We start from the raw sequence: 11,399 nt of genomic DNA, 5'->3' as shown, positions 1-11,399 counted from the left end.
TCCTTCTTATAAGAAGTTATGTCAAAAAGTTAATTAGCCTATATTATCATGTATCCAAACACAGATAATAATACGAAATAAATCAAAAGATTAAGATTATAAAAGCAGAGAAATCAAAAGGGCCAAATATGATTTGATAAATTTAGATTGTGTTCACTCTATTTTTTGTTAGGAAATTGAGTTAGATTAGTATTCTGAGTCATATCTGTGTATGAATTATCCATTTTGATTTTGGTTTGGTTTTGGTTCATTATAAAATTAAAAATAATAAAGAAAAGATTTGGAAAGGGGATGAATCAGCGAACGAAAATTTGATTTGATATATGATGATAGTGTTCACACTTATTTTGGTTAGGTAATTAGATTATGTTAATATCCTGGGTCAAATTTGAGTATGATTTGAGTAATTTATTTCGATTTTGATTGGGTTAGGTTTTTAGGCTAAGTCATGTCTGATTACTAGTTTACACCACAGACAATGGACACATGATAATCATTAGCTTTACATGCGACACAAGTACCACCAACACTAAACACCCCCCCCCCTTTCTCTTTTGAAATGAAAAGGGGGAAGTTATAAAAAGCACTAAAAATATACCCATTAAACTCATGGCATTAGTAGCTTTAGAACATTCAACACCTTAATTCTCGATACCATTAACTAACTTTGCCAAGAACAATCTTAGCTAACAAGGGTCATATGCCTTTTGTGCCACGTCACTACATCAAATTCTTTTAATTTCACCCTATCTAACTTCACTACTTCTCTATCAAAATCCCTTAAAATCTTTGTTTAAGGTCAATGTAGACTTCTTACACCCCACTGTTCCTCACTCACAACCCTGGACTTTTTTTTTTAACATAAGTAGGAGATATATTAGATTAAAAGGCTAAAGCCTTAATATTTACATAGTACATGAAAATTGATGTAACTACAAAAGCTTATATGATTAGCATACCATACATCCGAAACTAAACTCCCTAGGAGCTGAATATATACATCATATAGAGTCCCAAAAGTTATCCACATTCATACCAAGATCCCCAAAAACTAAAGTCATCCATATCAAAGACCAGTTGAGCATCAGTTTTGCTGGTTTGAAGATGATGCAGCTCGAGCTTTCTCCACCTCATACAAGTCTGAGACGCAATCAGGAACAAGGTAGTGAGTCTTATATCCAACAGCCATCTCCCTTCCAAGCACTGCAAGACGATGTGCTAGCTCATTCTTTTCTCGAGGGATATGAGTAACAACAGCAACTTCAAAGGTGCCCAAAACAGCAGCAACATCACAGATAGCTGCTGCTAACTCGTGATGAGGATTGGGACCAGTAGTCAGAAGCATATCACGAAGAGCTTTAGCATCAGTTTCAACAATGACTTTCTTGATTCTCAAATCCTTCGCAATGGACAAACCATCATTCAAAGCATAAAGTTCAGCTAAGAAAGGAGAAATCGAATCATATTTGCATGAAAACCCCACATACCAAGAACCATCTGATCTTCTAATCACCCCCCCGGAAGAAACTGCAGAATTCATCCAAGCCCCATCAGTGTTTATCTTGAAGTAACCTTCCCTTGGAGCCTCCCAAACAGAATTTGAGCCAACCTTGTTCTTTCCCTTCCTATTGTTAGACTCCTGTAAAATTCCATTAGAGAGTTTAAAATCAAAAAGAAATTTGGTAAAGAGAGAAATCGGACCAATTAATTTTTCTTCAAAGATAGTGGAATTTCTATGCAACCAAAGGTGCCATAAGGCTGTTACAAAAATCAACTTCCATTTTCTATCTAAACCAAGATTGTAATTTATCCAAATATTCCAAGAAGAGTTTTTAAAAATAATGAAATCAAAATTTTTTGGAAGATAAACTTTGGCAAATATATCATTCCATAATATCGATGAAGAAAAAAATCTCTAAAGATATGAATGTGAGATTCCGAATATAAATTGCATCTAGAACATATAGGAGATATTAAGAGCATGAAGGTAGCTAAGGTTTCGGCCACAGGCAATATAGCATGAGCACAATTCCATAAAAACATCCTATATTTAAAAGGGGCTTGAATCTTCCAAATACTCTTCCAAGAGTTAATGTTAGAAGAAGCAGTACACTTTCCTTTTAAAAGAAAGTTATAAGCCGATCTAACATTAAATATACCATCCTTACTTAAGTCCCAAGTAATGAAATCTTCCATTATTGTATACTTAGGTAAAGGAGTAGCTTTAATCAAATTAATTATATTATTAGGAAGAAGGTGTTCAATATCTTTGAGATACCAAGTCTTATTTTTTATTATATTAGAAACCATCCAAAAATTCATATGAGAAGGGATAGGGCTTATGATAACATCTTTCAAGGGTGAATTTCCTATCCAATGATGATGCCATAAAGAGGTAGAAACCCCATTACCTATACCCACCCTAAGACCCGAGGCAAGTAATTCTCTTCCTTTCAAAATATCTTTCCAAATTTGGGAATGACTAGGGCTAACATGGCATTCAAATAAGCCATTTTTCTTTAAATATTTCTCATTAAAGATCCTAACCCATAATTTATGAGGCTTAGTTAGAATAATCCATCCTAACTTAGCCATGAAAGCAATGTTCCACAATTTCAATCTTCTTATCCCTAATCCTCCAATTTGCATAGGCTTAGTGACATGATTCCAACCTAATCTAGTAGAATATTTAGTATTATCAACTTTATTCCACAAGAATTTTCTACAATTCCTTTCAATATCCTCACAAATAGAAACAGGAAGTAAACTAGTCTGCATCAAATAAACAGGGAGAGAAGAAAGCACAGACTTTACTAGAGTGCACCTACCTGCCAAGTTTAATAACTTGGATTGCTAACCTTTAATCCGATTGAAAGTTTTATCAAGTAAACCAAAATAATCACATTTTTTCAGTTTATTAGGATGAATTTCAACCCCTAAATATTTACCAAAAGAGGTAGTGGAAGTGAAATCAAATTATGTGATTATATCTTTTCTTATGTTGTGATTCATCTTTCTGGGAAAAATAGCAGTTGATTTGCTTTGATTAACTCTTAAGCCCGAAATATCCCCAAAATCTTGTAAAACTTGCATGATTATTTGAATATTACTCTTAGATGCATGTCCAAAAAGGAACACATCATCTGCATAAAAAATGTGAGACAAAGAAATTGATTTTGTTACCTTAATTGGCTTCTATAATTTCTGATTAACCTTGTCTTCTATCATTAGAGATAACCTCTCTAAGCACAAAACAAAAATATAAGAAGACATAGGATCACCTTGTCGGATCCCTCTTGTTGGCTTAAATTCTGATGTTATTTCTCCATTCCATAAAACCGAGATTTGAGGAGAAGAAATACAAAACATAATAAGCTTGTAACACCCCAATAATTCTCCCTTTTCCAAACCACTTACTTTAAATAAAAATAGAGGAGAACCATTGGCATGTTACCGCCACGTGTTAAAACGTTAAGGCTTTATCAAAGTATTGCAGCGGAAATCCAACTTACATCTTAAATAATATAATTTAGAAAACCAATAAGTCAAAGCTTACAAATTGGAACCATAAAGGCCCTTATTTAAAACCAAACCAATAATCAAAGTCCCAAAACATAATTAAAGTAGTAAAACATAAATAAGTTCAACACAAAGAACGAATACTCTCAATCACACCAATCCCTTGACAATGCGTATGTCAAATCCCCGAACTTCACATCATCAAGCTAACCTGTGCAATACTGCTCCCCAATAATACAAGTGTAATAATTGGATCATCACAGGGTCATTGAAAGGCGAAGGCCATGACCAAAAGAAAACACACAAAAGCACGCAATCAGCAAAGCTGAGTACATACAAGCTACAACGCACAAAATCTAGCATGCTCAACTAGTTAAAGTAAATAAATATACAACTCGAATTCATTAATCAAGATTCTACACTTAAACAATTCAAACGACTCAACATACTTGCTAATAAATTCCAAACACTTGACTCTTTATACTTAATTTAATTAATTTAATTTGGAGTAAGCAATAGACGAGGTTTTCCAATCCACCAAATCATTTTGGTCCCAAATGACCATTTAAAATAAAAGTTTAGCGCGATGCAAGAATGGGCGTGACTCCATTCTCACAAAGTTAGTCTAGGATCCCATCTAACTTTCATTATAAAATAAAAATGTAAATACCAAAAGAGAAGAGGACATGTTAATCAAACAAGCCTCGAAAAGCCACGGGCTACCACCGTGTACCCCAACCCATAATTGCCAATACTCCAGAAGTGCACGCTTTCCAGAGTTATATTGCTCATCCATGTTTCACTTTACGTGATTACAATTTTAATTAATAGCCGACTCAATCAAATAGACCATACATAAAAATCATACATCAATTTACTTTTAATCTTATTTAGGACAATGGTGATCACATCCCAAATTGACCTTTAATTCCATTAAACTTCCAAATTATTCAAAATTGTTGAACATAGTCAACCCACCTAGCCATTCGGCTTAATCCACCTTTACTCAACATACTAACAATTCATGATTGAGTAATAAAATAAATAACAACCTTGTGGAATAATTAATAAATTCATTCCAATTAAACCATTCAATTCCAATCCTTTAATAATCCAAATGTGGTTAACAAACCAATCCAATAAAATTATGCTTGTATCAACATTCCATACAAACAATTAATCCAATATAATTCAACATACTTGCATCCAAAATTCCATACAAGCATAATTAATTCACCAAAACATGCCTCATAAATATAAATACATGAATTAAGTAAATGTATAACCAAACAATTTTCATCCAAGTGTTCTCTAATCATGAAACTAAGTTCTTTTCTTTGGTACCTAAACATGATACTACTTACAACGAAGTAGACATGTACGTACCTTGTGTAAACAATTCGGTTGGCCACTTAAAAACTAGAAATCACCTTCAAAAAACTCCTCTCCTAATCCAAACAATAACATCTCAATCAATACCCAATCAATCAAATTTACAGCAACACTAACTTACTTTAAAACCTTCAAAATCCAAATCAAACAACACTTTAAAACCCTCCCTTTATTTAAAATTAAAGGCTTATATATAGTTCTTTAAATTTTCTTCATAAAAACCTTAAAATACACACTTATACATGAAATTACAACAAGTTTAAAGTTTAATAAAAATCTTAAAATTATTTAAAAACCTCTAATAATCTACCTTTTTAATGGGTGATTAAACCCTCTTTATAAAACATCAAAAGTAGTACTTAGGAACTATTTCCAGCACTTAAAACTTCAATAAAAAAAAATATATTTATGCTTAATTAACTTTAAACATAATTAATTTTATTAATCAAACTCAAGGATAATATTTAAAGTATAAAAAAACTTCGTTAAAATAAAAAACTGTCCGAAACTCATATTTAGAGGCTGAATTTGGCTACGAGAGGGTAATGCTCACTACCAAAGGTAGTGAGTCTTTCTTAAAAGATTGTTTCCACATGGAAAACACTATTTTTTTGTCAAAATCGGATGAGTTCAGAACCTGATCGGGATTAAAACGGGATTAATATTAATGAACGGAAATCTTAAAATTAAAACACGAATTTAAGTGTTCAAAACAATTTGGAATTAAGTTAAACTAATTAGTACTTATAATCACCAAAATTTCAAAACATCATTACTATAAAAGCCCTAAATCAATTGTTCATAAAAACCCTAAAATCATGATTTTCAATAATTAAAAACCCTAGGTTATAAAATTTACAAAATCTGAAAATTATGACACTTATAAAATCTGAAATTATAAATTTTAATCATCAAAATACAATTTGATACTAATTAAATTAATTTCAAACAATAAAATCAAAACCCATAATCAATAATTATAATTACACAAATTAATAAAACTAAGGAGAAAGAAAATAAGATTAACCTTTTTGTGTGGGAAATTTTTTGGGGATTCATGGGGTATTTATAGGAGATAATTGTAGGGCAAATAAGAAGATTGGGCCTCATAAAAATAATGGGTCGATTACAAATGGGTTAAGCTTGTGTGATTGGACATAAATTGTAGAATAAAGGTGCATAAAATAATTTGTTCAAATAAATTTCGACCCAGATTAATAATTTGAAACTTTTGAAATTAAATTATGAAAAATAACAAATAAATATTATAAATAAAATAAATTTTCATTTATAAAATATTTAAAAAATACGGGGGATTACAAAGCTTAACAAAATTGATTGGAAAATTAAAGCTAATTAAAGTTTCCTCAATAAAATTCCATTCAAGGCTATCATAAGCCTTAGTTAAATCAAGCTTAAGAGCCATAATGTTCTTCCCAACTTTTGCTTTATGAAACATATGTGACATTTCCTTGATAATTATCACATTATCTTCGATCCCTCTCCCTTGAATAAAACTAGATTGTAAGGGACTAACCAAATTATTCAAAAAGGAACGAAGCTTAGTGGAAATAATCTTAGTAATCAATTTATACACAGTATTACAAAGCCCTATAGGCCTAAATTGTGTTAAATTTTCTGGTTTTTCCACCTTAGGAATTAAAGAAATATAAGATTTATTAATATCAGAATTAAAAGAACAATTAATAAAACTATCAGCACAAACCTTGTGAAGAATACTTCCTAAAGAATCCCAATTAGCTTGAAAAAATTTAGGTTGCACTCCATCAGGACCAGGGCATTTCATAGGTTCCATATTAAAAAGACAGACACAAACTTCCTCTAAGCTAGGAACAAAGGTAGCTAAAGAGTTATTTTCAGTAATCGAAAGCTTATTAATAGGGTTAAAATTACCAGAACCTCCCCTATTATAAATTTTAGATTGGAAAATATTTTTATAAAAATCAGTTGCCATATTTTTCAAAATTGAATCATCACTAATCCAATTCCCATTAGAATCCTTTAGGCATAAGATTTTTCCTCTACTTTTTTTAAATTTGGCAACAATGTGAAAATATTTCGTGTTTAGATCACCATTTTTGCGCCAATTAATGCCCGCTTTTTGTGCCCAAATAATTATCTCCTTATCATATATATCTTTTAATTCCTTTAGGAGATCTTTTTCTAAATTAATTAGGAAATTCGAATGATTTTTAGCTAGAAATTTCTGAATTCCTCCAATTCTAGCTAAAAGTCTATCTTTTTTATATTTTAGATTACCAAAAATATTATGATTCCATTCCTTGATTTTATCTTGAAAATTCTGCATACCTATCATATAATCATCAAACGGTTCTTGCCAATTGCTAACAAAAAAAATCCCTAAAACTAGGATGAGACAACCAAACTTCCTTACAACGCAAAGGAAAAGAACCATTCGACTTAGGGTTAGTACAATTTATTAAAATAGGGGAATGATCAGAATACGTAAACGGTAAATGAAATACCTTAGTATGCGGGAATTGCTCCACCCAAGCAGCATTACCTAGAGCACGATCAAGGCGTTGCCTAATTAGAGTTGCTCCTTCTCTTGCATTACTCCAAGTGAACGGATTACCATTGTAACCCATGTCGAATAAACCAGCAGCATTAGTGAAATTGTTCATATCTCTACACTGAGCATGTCTAAATCCCCGCCCTCCAAACTTCTCAGATTGAGAAGTTACCTCATTCAAATCTCCAAAAAGCAGCCAGGGAGTATTAGGAGGGGGAAGATCAGCTTGCATGTCCCTCCACATCTCATGTCTTTCTTTACGAGTGGAAGGAGCATGCATCCCAGTGATTAAAGCTTCCTTATTCAAATTTTTGAAGTGAAATAAGGCATGAAAAAAAGGAAAAATCCTCTTTAAAATCGGCAACATCAACAACATTTTTCCAAAAAAGCCATATACCTCTTTTGTCATTAGCCTTGATAGCTTTAAAGTCATGAAAACCTAACTGCAACATTACCTGCCTAGCCCTCAGATCATCAGACTTAGTCTCAAGAAAAACAAAAACAGCAGGACGATGGATATTCACCAAATGACGAGCATGCGGAATGAATTCATCTCTAAAAGCCCCCCTAACATTCCAAAGAATGAACTTCATCTTCAAATTCGGTAGAGGCCTCTGAAGAGTGACAGAAGGTCGATCAGTCGGCTGTGGGTTCGGAGGTAGATAGTACACTTCCCAGTCCCTCCAAAACTCGCCCATTCCTATCGGCAATACATCCTCTAGAGATAACGGGGTCATCTGAGCTACAATCTCCCTCGGCCCCTGTAGAAATCGGTAATATCTGATTTGCATTTGCATCCCCACCACCGCTTCCTGAGAGATGAAGGTTACGATAAGGCGATCTGCCATGTTTTGACCTCTGGTTTCTAATCGCAAGTGAAAAACATGGATTCTTCTTGGAATTTGAAAGGGGAAGGTACGATCCCTTTCCTCCGCCCTTAAAATTGATAGCGCTTCCTGTCTCCTTTTCAATGCATCCAACAGTCTCACCGCTCCGGTGAGCTCTGTCGGAAACCCCGGCCTTTTCTTGATCAAAAGGGTTTTTATCATCGGAGAAGATGGAAACAACTGCAGAGTCTTCGCCTTTGACCCCGACTCCGACCCCTGCTGCAACTCGTAAACTGGAACTCCCTGTAGAATTGTCTCCTTTCCTCGAGCTTGAGCATTGAATTCCTGATCCGAAACCTTTCGTCTCTGATAAGTTATCATGGGAAGTATTTGAGGAGATGGAGATTGGTTCTGGTCTTGCATGGCTAGCACTTAGAGAGTTTATTTTGTTTAATTGGGAATCTGAATTGAATTCTAATATAGGTGTAGAAGAGGTTTGATTCTCTATGGCTGCCTCACCGAGAGAAGAATGAGGGATTGAAATCAACGGCTCAGAGTTATCATCAAGCTGCATTTCTTCCAAGTGTTCACTCGAAATTGACACCTTAGCATTAACGCCACTTGTTGTTTCCAATGGCTTACTTCCACCATCATTACTTCTGATTCTTTATTATTATTATTAATTGCCTCCAAATTCAAAATTGGATCAATTTCATTGTTATTAGCTTCCTCTCTAATTACCTCATCAGCCGAAGTAACATTAACAACTTTATTTGGAACTAAATTACAATTATCCTTTATAAGTACAGGATTCGAAATATCATTATTGACAACTTCCTTTTTTTATAAACAAAAGTATTTTTATTAGTAATTAAACCTTTTTTATTGTTGTTATTATCAACAATACTCGATTTATTATTCTGTATGTTGATATTATCAACTCTATTCTTAGAATTAGACTTAGCATTATTTTTTTTGCTATTCTTATCCACCAACTTAGACAAGGGCTTTCTTTTATTAGTGACTAAAGTCCATGGGCCAAATTCCCCATGTGTCTCATTTTCAGCCAACACTTGAAAATGATTGGATTTTGAATGAGACCCAACTAAAGTGATGGGCTTTGAAACTAAGGGATTATCAATTTGAGGTCCAACAAGAGAGTTAGGCTGTGAAACAATAGATTTGTTAGTCATAGATCCTCCATCAGAAGAAGAAGTCAAATTAGAATTTCCATTCTCCGTAGCTTGCTGTCCAACAGAGACTGATTTACTTCCCACCTCACTTGATTTGTTCAACATGCAAAGAGATTGTACATGACCCACCTTGCCACATGTAAAGCACAAGTTGGTAATATTCTCATATGAAATTGTTTGCCACGCGCCTCCTATCCAAACTTTTGACACCAAAGACTTGTTTAGATCTATCTCAATGCAGACTCTGGCGTATCTTCCTCTTGTGAGCCTATCAGTCGCATAATCCACCCGAATTGGAGTTCCAGCCAGCTTAGCTATTTCAAACAAGGCTGCTTTATCAAAATATTCCACAGGAAGCTCAGTAAATTTAATCCAAACTGTCATTTTATCAAACGGATTTTCCGATGCTCTGAAATTCGGCCTCCATTTTGTCATCATTAAATAATGATAAAAAACGAACCAAGGGCCACCAAACAAAGCCCTTTCATAGTCATCCTCCATCGTAAATCGAAAAAGGAAAACATTATGACCAAGATCAATTGTTTCCAATCCCCCTTTCACTTTCCACATTAGACGAGCTCGATTGAGCATAAAAGCAGGACGAATAGATGCTCCCAAGCACTTACCCATCAAAGTCAAACCCCATGGTTTTCGCAAACGATCCAGAGTCAACTTATCAAATCTAACAGATAAATTTGTATCCGGACCCAATTCCTCCTCCTGAGACCATTCAGTTGAGGTAGCTACAATTTTTCTTGCTTCTTCAAACCACTGTGAAGAACTAGCAACAACTTCTCTAAAACTAGCTACTGAAAGAGATTTTTGATTTAAATCAACCATCTCCTCATCCTCATGATGAGGAGGATCAGGTGGATCCTTTGAATCCACCATTACAAACTACAAATTACAAGAGAAACTAACACTTCTTTTCTAGAGAGAGAAAACTAGAGAGAGAAGAGAGAAAATTCCGTGACCAATATTAATATGAACACAACCCTGGACTTGTGTCTGCCTATTTTGTATGTTTCTTACTTTTTTTTACTTATTTTAAGAAATCAACTCTACATTAGTTCACGTTATTTAATCTGATCTATATTTTTTTGTATTTGATCTGATTACCTGATTTAATCTTATATTTACACTAAACTATTAGGGAAAAAATATTATCAAATTAGGTATTATTAGATTTTAATCTAACCACGGTTTATTATTTTTTTAATACCAAATAACACTCATTAATTTCATATTTGGGATAAATTTTTTAAATAAGATCATTTTGTATGATTCAATTTCAAGAGGGTCACCATTTTCTTGTAGCACAAATTAAGGGTCACCATTGAGAATTTTCCTTTTTTTTTAAAAAGCCATTAGCCATAATATGCAGATATTATACCCATAAGAATATTTGTTTACATATATTCACTCATTAATGCTACTAACAACTAAAGTTGTAACATAAAATCAAACCAAAAATACACCCCAAACATGGCAAGTTATGATGCGTATTAGCCACCCTAGTTTGTAAATAAGTTTCGTTCCAATGCAAAATTATAAATAAAATATTTTAAAAGAACCACATTTATGTAAATCACTCTAGAAAACAAAAGCATCTATTACCTTTGTGTCTTTTAATATTTTCAATAGTTTAAGAGTTAGGGCCTTTTCTGATTTACTGAACTGAATTGAACTGAACTGAACTAAATTGATTGGAGTTTAACTGAACTGAATAGAGCTTAAATGAATTGTTTATGAGAGAAGGAAAGAGCTGAAATGAATTGTTTATGAGAGAAGAAAAGAGCTGAAATGAATTGTTTATGAGAGAAGGAAATTAGGAACCGAACTAAATTGATTGGAGCTGAATAAAACTAAAATTAAGCTGAAGAGAACAGGCCTTTAGTTTAGCTCATTAAAGTA

The sequence above is a fragment of the Chenopodium album genome, chromosome 4 (assembly GCF_948465745.1).
Source record: "Chenopodium album chromosome 4, dcCheAlbu1.1, whole genome shotgun sequence".
NCBI classification, from domain to species: Eukaryota; Viridiplantae; Streptophyta; class Magnoliopsida; order Caryophyllales; family Amaranthaceae; genus Chenopodium; species Chenopodium album.
This window is presented reverse-complemented; position numbering follows the sequence as displayed.